The sequence below is a fragment of the Anser cygnoides genome, chromosome 6 (assembly GCF_040182565.1).
Source record: "Anser cygnoides isolate HZ-2024a breed goose chromosome 6, Taihu_goose_T2T_genome, whole genome shotgun sequence".
Classification (NCBI taxonomy): Eukaryota; Metazoa; Chordata; class Aves; order Anseriformes; family Anatidae; genus Anser; species Anser cygnoides.
In genome coordinates this window covers 7,384,731-7,397,138 of record NC_089878.1, presented here as the reverse complement: position 1 = coordinate 7,397,138, position 12,408 = coordinate 7,384,731, and the positions used below count along the sequence as shown (strand labels likewise).

Below are 12,408 nucleotides of genomic sequence, written 5' to 3'. Positions count from 1 at the left end.
CAATACAATAATGAGGAAATTCTCCTAAGTAACACAGGAAGAAATGGGTTTCAACCAATGAGGAAAGCTGCAGAGTTCCCTGTTGTTTGCCATTGCTACTTTCAGATCCTTGATTTTTTTCCTTACAATTTGATTTATTCATTCTATTTCTCTGTGTCGTGTTTCTACAAGCCTCATTACGTGGCTTTTGAAAAAAAAACTGCAGCTGAATTTTTGTTGTCTGAAAAATGAGAATGCTTCTGGTACTAAATAGTTCAAGGTTTGTTAGATAGTGAAGTCATTATACTAAAAAAAAAAAAAAAAGAAAAAAGAAAAAGGATATGTTAGGGAATTTTCCTTGGAAATAGAAATAGATAGAAGTAATTAAATGATTTGACCTTTAGGTTTCGGATCTTTCTTTTCCTTCTCAAAGGACTGACTTAAAAATAAAAACTTTAATGCTGACTGAAGTAAGGGTGATTACAGTTTTATAATCTGGGCTGCTCTTTTGTATCTGTTTTTGAAATGCTTTTGAAGCACTTTTTGAAGCCTACATCCAAGGTGAAGTTTGTACTGTAGAACTAAATTTTACATTCTTGAATTCTTGATATCCTTTTTTTTTGTGTGAGAAAATTAATAACATTAATTTTGTTATTTTCCTTATTCTGAACTGCAAGCTAAGGATGCAGTGCATCATACATATCTATGTACACTCATAAATGTACACAGGTCTGTTTTTATTTAAGCTGTATCAATGCATGTGTGCATACGTCAGCAGCTGCCCTAACACATGATTAAATCTCTAAGCCTGTTACCTAGTGGCCATTCTAAGACAATTCCTATGTTGGATTTACACATAACAGGTTTCAAAACCTTCTTTCCAGGAGAAAAACTAACAAAAAACAAACAAACAAAAACCTGAAATCTAACTTACCATTCAGCTTGCCATTCCGCTGATCCTATACTCACTCCGCTACTTAGGTGCTGAGGGCAAGACAGAGAAGTTGAACCCTGTTTTTAACATGGTCTTCATTATACAATTCATCTGCTTGTTATTTGGAGAAATCCAGGATTTTTTGGTGCCTACTTAGCTATTCTCTTTACCTTAATGCATCCTCTATTCACAGAGACAACTGACCTCATTAGTTAAATGCTGGCTCTGAGTAAAACCACAATATAATATATCCCTACAATAAACCTCTGACTAAAAATGCTCAGCGTTAAAGTTGGTGGTAACAGCACACTCCTGTTCAATCCTGATGTTAAATACTTACATGAACATATAAACAAACAAATACATGTATGAAAAAAAGGACATCTGAGGATTTTATACATTATTTGATTACCTATATGCATACAAGCTACATTAGAACTTAAGGTCCATACTACAACAAACCATTGCTGTTTCTTTCTGCCTCAGATGAATGAATACATACTTTATTATGTATTTCTCTCTCTCTCTCTCTTTTTTTTTTTTTTCCCCCCAATTCTGGAGATTTGACCTTGGTTTTGTTTAATTACAAAGTTCTACCAGGTTAAGAAATGTCTTTTCCTTCAAAACACCATAAGAGATCTCATTAGCTACAAGGAGAAAATGTTCTTTATTCCTTTATTATAAAAACTCCACATTTGTGTTTCAGCATTAGCAGAGCTGATGTTAGTCAAAATCCTGGATTCTGTATTCCTCTCAACCTTTTTTTAATCAGAGAGAATGAAAGAGAACGATGTCCAGGAGGGCAAGCCAGTATGTCAGAAATCTGTGCTAGAAATCTGTCACCAGAACTGCAGGCTTTGCTGTGAACAGCACAGCAGTCAGCAGTGTGGGCAGCCAAAGGAGCAGGCAAGGTCATTCAAGGAGCTGCCACCACAGACTAGAAGCTGCTAGAAAAATATGGAAGTTGTAGCAACTACATTTCAATAACGCAGAGGTCATGATATAAGCTGTTACAAGCCACCAGGACCGCTACTCCATCCTAGCTTAGTTTAGTCAATAACAAAGGAATTCAAGAGAAGATCTGTGCATTTGTTTCTTTGCAGATGGAGCAGAAGCTGCTTATTCATCTAAGGTTAAAATGCTGAGTTTTATTTTATATTAAATTACCAAGAGTCAGAAGGCCATGATCTTAGCCACTGCAAAAGCAAAATTAAAGTTATTTCTCATGGCATCCTTATCTTGCTAATAAAAACAGGACCTCCTTTGAGAATGAAGTGTGTGAGAATACAAAATGCATTTTTGGCTCGAGAGCAAATAAACAAATAGATACTTCTAAGAGAAATAGAAGATTTGGAGACATTGTGATGAAGTTCTCTGCTTGCAGTCCTGTACATAAACTGTAGACAAGAGTAAAGGGCATGTGTACGAGCTATTTTTCTTCCATGGCATAAATCAAGCAGCACCACCGGAGCTGGGAACTCTCCCGGTCACAAGAGATGAATGTAAGCGACTCAGCAGATGTGCTTTCCAAAGAAAAATTCACTGGCAGAATTTGACCTTAAAATCATGTGGCACTGTATCCACCAAGACCTCATGCTGCTTACGGATGTTGTAGGGAAAATGAGGGAAGAGAGAAAATTACCCCCTAGACACTATTTACCCAAATTTGTTTACACAAGTTCTGTCTCAAAAGCCTTATGACAAGGCACCTAATTCAGACCTTTCCAGTACAGTAAAGTGTTTTCTGTGACCTAAGATCAGGTGAGTCCTAAACTGGGACATGGCATTACCTTTATGTAACTCCAGTAAGGTAAAGCCTATTCGTGTTTTATGTCTACCACATATAGTTTTGGATGATATGGAAAAAGTTGCAGGGAAGGTGGGCAAAAATAATCCCATTGGCACTTCCGAAAACATGGGTATAAATTGTTGAATGCTACTTCTTTCTTCAGAGAGGAAGCACTCCAGAGATGTTTGCAATTATCTGTTCAGTTCAGTAGTGGGGATGAGCTAGCCCAAGGGATGCAGTTGAACTCTGCATAGGTTTTAGTGGCCAGAACTGTAATAAACTTGTAAAAAGTTTGGGCTTACTGGATAAGAAAGCTGAAATGAAAGCCGTATATATTTGATCTTACTGAGGACAGTAATTGTGTTTGTTGCTCCCTTATGGTATAGAATCTTTAATCCTCTTCCTGTTTGTAAATTATTTTTCCTTGAATTCATTCAGATACAGGATCCTTATCAGCCTACATAGACACAGATTAACTGAGCAGAACGGCAGCCATTGGAACACACAAATAATTTTTGCCTGAACAGATAAATGCTAACTCCAAAATTCTTTAAAATCATCTCTCTCTCTTTTTTTTTTTTTTTTTTTAAATGTTCAAATAACTCTGGAATTGTTATCAATGGAGAGATAGCATTTTTCACCACTCTGCAATGTTTAGCAGTCCTGTCATACCTACAGATCACCAACCCACAGCTGTGTTGTTACCACATTTGTGGCATTACCGCCATGTACTTGTTTGCTCGTCTTCAACTCCACCTTTACAGGAGAGTTTATGCACAACAGATTTCAGGCATGGAATGCATTATGCTTTTTGAGCTGTAATTCTCCCTAGTAAAATTCGTATAGATATTTCAAAGAATCTGATCAGACAGAAGCTAAGGTGAGACAACTTTACGAAGTGTCTGTAGCAACCAGAGAGTCCCTGTAGGACCATTGATGGCGTTGAGCTAAAATGATAAATCAACTTAAAATGAGATAACTTGTTTTTACAAATAAGTCAGAAAATACACTTCCCCAAATTAAGGCAGGTAGCAAATGTTCTCACTACATCATTTCTCTTCCCTCGCTGTTTTTATTTTCAAGTAACTGTGTTACAGTCAGTTTGTAAGGGGAGGAAAGCTGTACCCTTACTCAGCCCTTACTTCAAAGAGTATTGTTTGCAGTAAAAGGCACCATACCTTCTTATGAAAGGATGAAAGGTGCTACACTGTCACCTTAAGGAAATTAAGTTGAAAATACAGACAAATGTAATGCATAGCAATACATCTTAGTGCTTGTCTGACTCCAGTGGAGCTTCACTGATTTAAAACCATTGAGCATCTGGCTTAAGTTCTTAATATCGCTGAAGTAATTATCAGAGCTCTTAAGGACATAACATTTTTATTATTTTTTTTTGTTTTTAAATGTCTGTTTGAATAGCATTTTCTACTTTCCAAGTCTTTTTTTCAAACATTCAAAAATTAAAAAGTATCTAACAATTAGGCATAACTTGTGAGGAAAATGAGTAAAACTAATTTAAAAAAAAAAATCCTAACCATCACAGACCTCATAGACCAAAGTAAATGATACTGTACAAACAGTTTTGGGAAAAAAAAAATCATTAAGAAAATGAGAAGACTGCAAGAGAAAAACTGCAAAACAAATTAATGTGTTTGTAATTAACAGTTTTTAGTGCTGAGACTTACAACTATGGCCTTTTCAGGGCAGTCTTGTGATGACCAGTAATAACCAAGTACTAATGGTCTGTATTTCTTAATAAAATGGATGTGCAGTAATTAAATCACTACCTCAAACATTTGTTTTTCTTTCTAATTGTTGATAGCATCAGTGAGATGACAGTTGATGATAAACAAGTCTCACTCACCACTGTAAACTTTGATTAGTAAAGTTAAGCAAATTTTCTCATAAATGGGTAAATGAAAACTTACATACTACAAAGCCAATCAAGAAAATTTCTAAAACATAACGGACAATTTTAATTTATCTAATTTCAATGAATAAATGTCATTAACCGGTACTTACTTTTTAATTTAATACTATATTCTGCTAATAATTTCGTATTTTCTCAATTTATCAACCGTGTATATTCCTTAAGATAGATTGTGATATTACCTTCACATACACTACCAAATTGCAGTAGCAGTAAGTGTAACTTAGGATGAAGGTGGATATTTGTGGCACAAAAAGACTTAGAAATATTTACTCAGTTCATCAGATAGAAACTGTTTACCTATTATCAGCCTCGTGATCCCGAGCAGATTGTTGCCTAGCAATGCTAAAGTACATCAGAAGTAACAAATGTTTTAGGCTGTTGTAAGCACTACCACAGAAGTATAGAGAATAAAAATCTGGTCTCCAAAACAGTTTTCTTGATAAAGAGAATACTTAGGAACTTAAGTCTCATAGAAGTTGTAGAGTTCAATTTCACCCAACCATTAAAAAATAATAATAATCGTATACTTCACAAGTATTACAAGATCATTACACTCATTTCTTTGGATTCACTTGCGTGCTCTGACTTCAAAAGCTCAAATATTTTTGTTGACATCTTAAGACTGATAAGTAGAGAAGACTTTCACTGAAAAAAGGATTGGGGATGAAGGGCCAGGTGGAAGGTAACACAGAAAGCAGAGAGGAAGAAACTGTCTAGGGAAAGGCCAAAAAGTAGAAACAAGAAATGCAAGAGGACTAGATGACAAGCAGGCCTTCTGTATCCCACTTAAAACAAGCATGAACATCTGGATAAAAAAATTACCTAACAAAGGCAGAAAAATAACCTGAAGTAGGACCTTTGAAAAGATAACAACCCAAGTAACAGCTTCTATAAGCTTACAACCACTCTCGGATTAAACTATTACTTTTTTTAACCACTGGACTAAGCAGACAATGCCTTGCAAAACCATAAATTATTTTATTTATTTTCACTTACTGTTTGCTGACATCAATTCATGAGCTCCATTTCCGAAAGTATTTGTTGAAAACCATGGTTTTAGTCTTGAAAGGCATTAAAATGAGAGGAAGAAAGAGAGAGCAAGGAAAATGTTCTCTCCTCCATTTCTTTTTTCCCGCTCAACTCAGAACCTGATAAAAAAAAAAATCAAAAAACACCTGTCATGTATGTAATTTTTTTAAAAGAGATAATAATTAAATGATTCTGTCATCCTTAATATTTTTTTTTCCTTTGCACTATACATGTACTTTGAAATGCTTTCCATCTGACAAATGTTTCAGACGAATGACCTTATTTAGTGAATCATGATCCTGCAGTTTGCAATAACCGATTCCACCATTCACAAATATATGTCTGCAAAGGGAAAACAACCACTGGAATTACAGAATCAGGGATTAAGACTTCATATAGCCCAGATACATTTTCAGATATTGGCATACCCTAACAAATGATTTAGCAACTCTGGAGTTGATGGGTAGACGTGCAGCAGCCATCTACTCACCAGTCTGAATGAAACGGACTGTACAATTACACAAGGTAATGATCTGCTGCTTTAGAAAACCCAAAAGCATCACCTGAGATACAGACAAACATGCTGTGTAGAATGATCTTTAAGTTTTTCCATTAATTCAGTGTTCAGAAATTAATGGATCGATGCCCCTTGAAGCTGAATGTCTTCATTTGGCCTTATATATTCATATTTAAATAATGAATTTAGTCATAATGAGCACGGAGGTTCAGAAGCATTGGGAGGCCCCAGTGATAAGAGATTACTAGGGTATGATAAGACTGTCTGAAGGTCTCTGCTTTGTCTTACAGGGAAGCAACATTGCTCCAGAATGCCTCAGAAAATGAGAAAATAATATAAAATAAATATTACACGTGTTATCAGTAGTTATTACCTCTACAAATCTCACAATGTAGAGCAGAACTCTTCTCTCGACAAAAACGTTTGTCCTGCTTTTGCTTCAAGCAGTTCGGGTACCATATTTTTCACATATATAACTTGCATATTATTTGTTCAAACCCTGTGACACAGCAATAAGTAATATCCATTGACAAGCAATACGAAAGAAAACATCACTTGAGCCCTCTCGAGACACTGTGGTTAAATAAAAATAGGAATTCTGAATTTAAAAAGCATACATTTCAGTGTTGTTGTTTTTTTGTTTGTTTGTTAAATTTTTCAGGTTTGTTGCAACCAGCAGAAATACCCTAAAATTTCACTGAAATAAAATAGTCATACATTTCACATGACTTACTTCACAGTTCAAAAAAATTTTTCTCATATAAATTTATTTTTCATACTATTTTACTGGATCAACGCAAATAGAATAAGCCATATTTCTGTTCAACTTTAAATCAATACACAGTCATTTCACCAAAGCAAAGCCAACCATACATGTTTTGGAATTTGTGCACACTGTTAATCTTGAATTAAACTAGTGGGATGTCAAAATTGAGATACATAACATTTTATCTTATTCCTTTTATTCCACATTCAAAACGACAAAGAATCCTTCAGACAAATGGTAGAAGCAGTGCTGTGCACAGGTAAGATGATTTGTGGACCTGTGTTTGTGGACATTTCTCAATATTTCGAAGTTATAGATATGTTTTCCGTACTACGTGCAATTTGGCTTCTGCTGAATTTACTTTCCAGGCTCCCCATACTTTAAAAGTACAATGAATAAATATTAGGAAGAAAAGGAAAGCTACTTGTCAGAAGGGGAAAACATCAAACAGTCTTTGGAATTAAAAAAAAAAAAAAAGTTTAATTTTATTCTACAGTATAATAATATACTGTAAATAACCTAGTAATATAGATGAGCCATACAATTTACCCCTCAATGCTAAATATCATTATTCTTACTTTAAAGAATTAACTAAAAGACACTAAAGCCAAAATAATTTATAACTTGTACGAATACAAATAGTTGTTTTAAAATTCATTTTAGCAGCTTAAGGGAAAATAAACCATAGATTTCTGCCTGCCTCTAGGACTTCTATGAACAACTGTAGATTTCATTTTAGCTCTTTATGCAGTGTTATCAAGAGTAGCGGTGATAATAAAAGACTATTTCATGTTCTTACATTTACTCTTATTTGAGACAACTAAGAATAGATACAAAAGGCAGAGCATGCCAGATTCACTGCAAGAGCCTCTGTGCACCAGCACTCCACCCATTCTGTACAAAACCCACATCAAAACCAAGCCCCAAAAGGTTGAAAAGCTCAGCTATGATTCTTAAAGGAATCTGAATACAGGATCAGCTCCTTAACTATTTTACGTTTACCTTTTAAGTATGCTTCACTACACGCATATTTAGTTACTAGTTTTACAAACTTGCTTATTCTAGCAGAACATCACAGAAAACAAGAGTTTAATTTAACACCTCTGTTTATCATAGACTTAGCTGTGCTACAAGACCTTTCCAATTTCAAACAGAGTGAAACAAATAAAACATAGGTGCCAGGTTCATTAGCATTTAATGAATAACAAATTAACTTGCCTCCGCTAGTAATCTGAACTTGTCTTACTCCCGAGTTTTTCAATTATATTATCTTCTTTCATGCAAATTAAAGGACTACACAAGCACAATTAGATGTGGCAGCTACAAACAACTAGAAAAGCACTCAATCAAAAGTTATGGAACTCTTCTTTATTCAGGCCAAACAGATAACTGGCAGCTCTCTTTGGCTTTTATGCATTGCAACCCAGACAGGAAACGGATATTAAGATAGTTTATTTTCATGGAAACGCAAGGACTTGTTCCACCCTTCTATCATTCTCTTTTGCTACTGCTTATGAACTCAGTTTCTTAAGATTAAGCTGATGCATACTCGAGCTCCTCTGTTGTACTCCCAGACCTACTCACTGAAGTGCATAAACATAGAGCCCAGCACTGATTTTAATTCATTCTCTCCTGTACAACATTATTTGTCATTTCTCATATTGTAATCATTCTGTTAGGGAGATTGTACATTCAAACAGTGGGGAAAGGAAGTGGATGGTTTAAGTATCATACGCGTTCATTTTTCTGTGGATGAAGCACAAAGCTAATGTTAATGAATATTTGAAACAGGTCCTACTAAAATGAGTGAACATTTTTCCATTGGCCTGAGTTGAGAATATGACCAAATGCTCACTAATCTAGTTCAATTACCACAATCTATTAATAACATATTAATAAAAGTGTGCAGTTCCCTTGTTCCCTTCTTTGTACCCCAAAAAGTTTGTATACAATCTAGTCCTGAGGAACTTTTCCATGGTCATGAACACCAGCTCTATTAAGGTTAGTAAAAACACTCCTGTTTGGTGATGTGAATAAACGTAAACCCTCTTTTGTAACTGAAAAGCATTAAAGGACTTAATTAAAGTTTAATTAATCATAAAGGACTTAGTGGTTAATTAAACATTAAGCATTAAAGAAGCAAACAAACTTTTGCAGACGAGATGGAGCAGATGATTCATTCTAAGCCTCAGACTTGGTAAGGAATTGTTTCCTCAGTCCTTGTCTGGCCTCTGACCATCCCTTCCCGAGCTGCAAGCTTACAAAAGCACAGCTATTGCATTAAGCTGTGGTACAGCTGGAGCTCAAAATAGAGTCGTCTCAACAGAGTTTTGGTACATGCATGTCTACATCTCAGACTGCAGAACCTTTTCCCAAGAAGTCAAGGGATTTTTCATCACAGAGCAGGGATTTACAAGTTGCCACCTCAGTCATTTCTGGACTAGAAAGCTGCAAGCTGTTGGTGTCAGTTAGTTGCCAGCCACCAACAGGTGTGAAACAGCAAGGCACCTCAGACCCTCTAACGGGCCCTGAATACAGGCCACAGAGTAAATTAATATATTGGACCACACTGCCCCTTCCTGTGCCCTAGAAATCAAGAAAGATTAATGGACTTGTTTTGTAGCCTCTGGAGAATGTTGTAGGAAGGCAAATGCCAAAACTGTCAGAGCAAGGAAAGTGGGTTGATTTTCCATAGAATTAATCTTTAAATGAAGGGGATATGGATGTCATTTCCTTTCCACGTAACATTTGTCATCAGCACTCACTGTTCCAATCAGAGGTAACCAGGCCATAAACAAGCTTTAAATTTCAGAAACATTTTGGAGATGCTATTTAAGTCAGACAATCTCATAATAGTTTGCTCTATTTCTGCCTTGTACTTAAATACACATTTAGAACAATGCTACATTTATTATAATTTCTAAGACAGTATGGAAAGGAATTTCACAGCAGGAAGAAAACTGTAGAATCCAGCATAGCAGCACACTGAGCTCTGTCTAGCAGCACACTGAGCTCTGTCGTGTCGTGTTCCCCCCCCCCCCCCCCAATATCTTGTTTCCTTTTATGCTTTAAGGTTGAACAAGAACAGATGTGAAATGTTGTGATCACTCCTTTTTCTGCAAGGAGAGTAGTTTAATGGTTCTGTATCACAGGCAACAACTTCCCACGCTTACTTCTGTGATCTTATCAACACTGCAAACTATCTAAGCAGAAGAAATGCATTTTGATGTCTAGAGCCTTCTTTATAGTTTTGTTGTTGTTTTTGTTTTACACTGATTAGCAAAAGCAGCAAGCTTTTATCTTGATTTTTAAGTGTAAATTGGAGCACTGATAGCATAGGAAACTCCACAGGCAGACAAGTAAGTTTTGGGGCTTTTCAATACTACTAAAGCAGCTTGCAAAAATTATCAGACAAAGGATGTAAAAAGTCAAAAGTGCAAATGAGGATAACAACAACAAAACCTCAGACATTAAAAGTAAAAAAAATAAAATAAAACAAAGCATGATGTGTGTGTATGCATGGGGGAGTACCTTTTTCTCTCTGACTGTAACAAGGTATCTAAAAAGGTTTTGTGCACATGAAACAAGTAGAGGGATGCCACAGACTCAAACAGCTCATTCATGGCATCATTCAGATCAAATATAAAAACTGCAGTTACTGTGTTTTTAAGGAGAAGAACCAACTAGAAGGAGATTGACCCATACCTGTGCATTCAGGATGTACTAGAATCTTCTAGGCCACCTGCAAAGACTTGATGTGACTTATGATTCAGCATGTTAACATCTCTGTTCCTGCAAACCTCTATAGGTTGTAAGAAGTACTTCAAATCTGCTCATATCACTATTAATTGTGAGGAATAAATTTGAACACTTTTGTCTTACTTGATCTTGAAAAGTACATCTGCCAAAACGCACATCTAGACTTACAAGCTCCACATTAACCTGTGCTGATTACTTTTTTTTTTTTAATTATTACTAAACTTTAGCTGTACAGATGTAGTTATGAACTGCAAATTTACTGACAGCCTATTGGTAGTAAGTCTTTGTGTCCACTGATGGCAATAACACACATTTAATTGTTCGAACTCAGCACAGAAAACACCAAATCCACAATTTGCAGTTCACCATTTCAGAGTGGAATTGAAGTAACCAGTTAAGAAAATAGTAGCTACAAGAGCTTGATTTTTTGTTTTCCGAGTAGCCATTTGTATCATGTGCACTTGATAATGGTTCTAGCTCAAGCTGAAACCTGCTACCCTATTATCTACATACAAGATCCACATGACTTGACTTTTCATTTTATTTTTAAATGCTTTTGCCATTTTCAGTAATCAGAACAAAAGTATGAAATGTAAAATGCTTCTAACAACGTTTCAGTTTCCTATTTAGTTGATAATGTTGATTTAGGTTTCATTTAGTACAATTACAGTTATATTTTAAATTTTCTCTCTGTAAGTGAAGCCATGCTATTTCTGTTCTGATTGCCAATCCATATTCTCTACCACAGCACTATGCTTTTAACACATTTTTACATCTCTCACATCACAAGAACTTAAAACTCATAGCACGATCGTACTTCAGGAAATGCTCCTATTTCTACATTTTGATTAATTTATGGGGTTGATTCAGATATATTCTTCACCTATAAATTCTATTGGCTTCACTGGAAGAGTTGGATGTGCAAGGAATGCAAAAGCTTTTGCCCACAACAAACACAAATTAAAATTGAAATTATAGCTTCTTTGCTGTACATTTTCCTTATTTTCAACTAGTTCTGCTAGAATAAATTAATGAAAATTATTATTTTCATATATATACATTTGAGTTTGGCTTATGTGTAGGCTCCAGGTGGACCTTTTGCCTTAATCGCTGTGCCTTGAATTTGATGGGGCTGTTTTCTTTCAATATAGACTATATGCACAATTAAATGTAAGAATAATTAAAAACTTAAGAAGCCATATAAAAAGAAATGGAGTCCTTGACATATCTCACATAAGCACTTGAGAGTCGCTTTCTCTGATATTTTCCTGATAAGAATTTTCTTGTCACCTACACACTTGAGATTTTAGATTTGTGCATGCGGGTAAAGATGTTTGTGTATGTGAGAGGAAGAAGTGGCAATGTAGAGATCTCCTCATCCATGTTATACAACCAGTGTGCCAGATAATGAGTTACCTGACTTCAATACAACATTTCAGAGGTTTTGGACGTTACTAGGAGATACATGTGTGAATAGGGATGGAAAGGGATAGGGGTGTCAAGCTTTAATCAGGTTTCATATTTGGGCAGACAACAATTCATCCATATACACCTCAATTCCCCACAGGGGCATAAATTCCTGTGTCAGATCATACTCACCCAGACATTTTCTCTTTCAAGTAAGTATGTCATTTTGGAGGTAATATAGTATGCTTTGCAACAGAAGAACTCTCAAATTTATGCTTCTACAGAATAGTTATAC

General features: G+C 35.5%; 1 long non-coding RNA gene across 1 annotated transcript in view; it reads right to left on the bottom strand.

The window, feature by feature from the left end:
* Positions 1-5,503: 5,503 nt before the first annotated feature.
* The window catches only part of LOC136791153 (uncharacterized), a 169,799-nt gene continuing 162,894 nt past the window's right edge, over positions 5,504-12,408 (bottom strand). Inside the window, exon 9 of the long non-coding RNA XR_010832554.1 lies at positions 5,504-5,783. This is a non-coding gene — a long non-coding RNA (uncharacterized lncRNA). The remainder of the gene's footprint in view (positions 5,784-12,408) is intronic.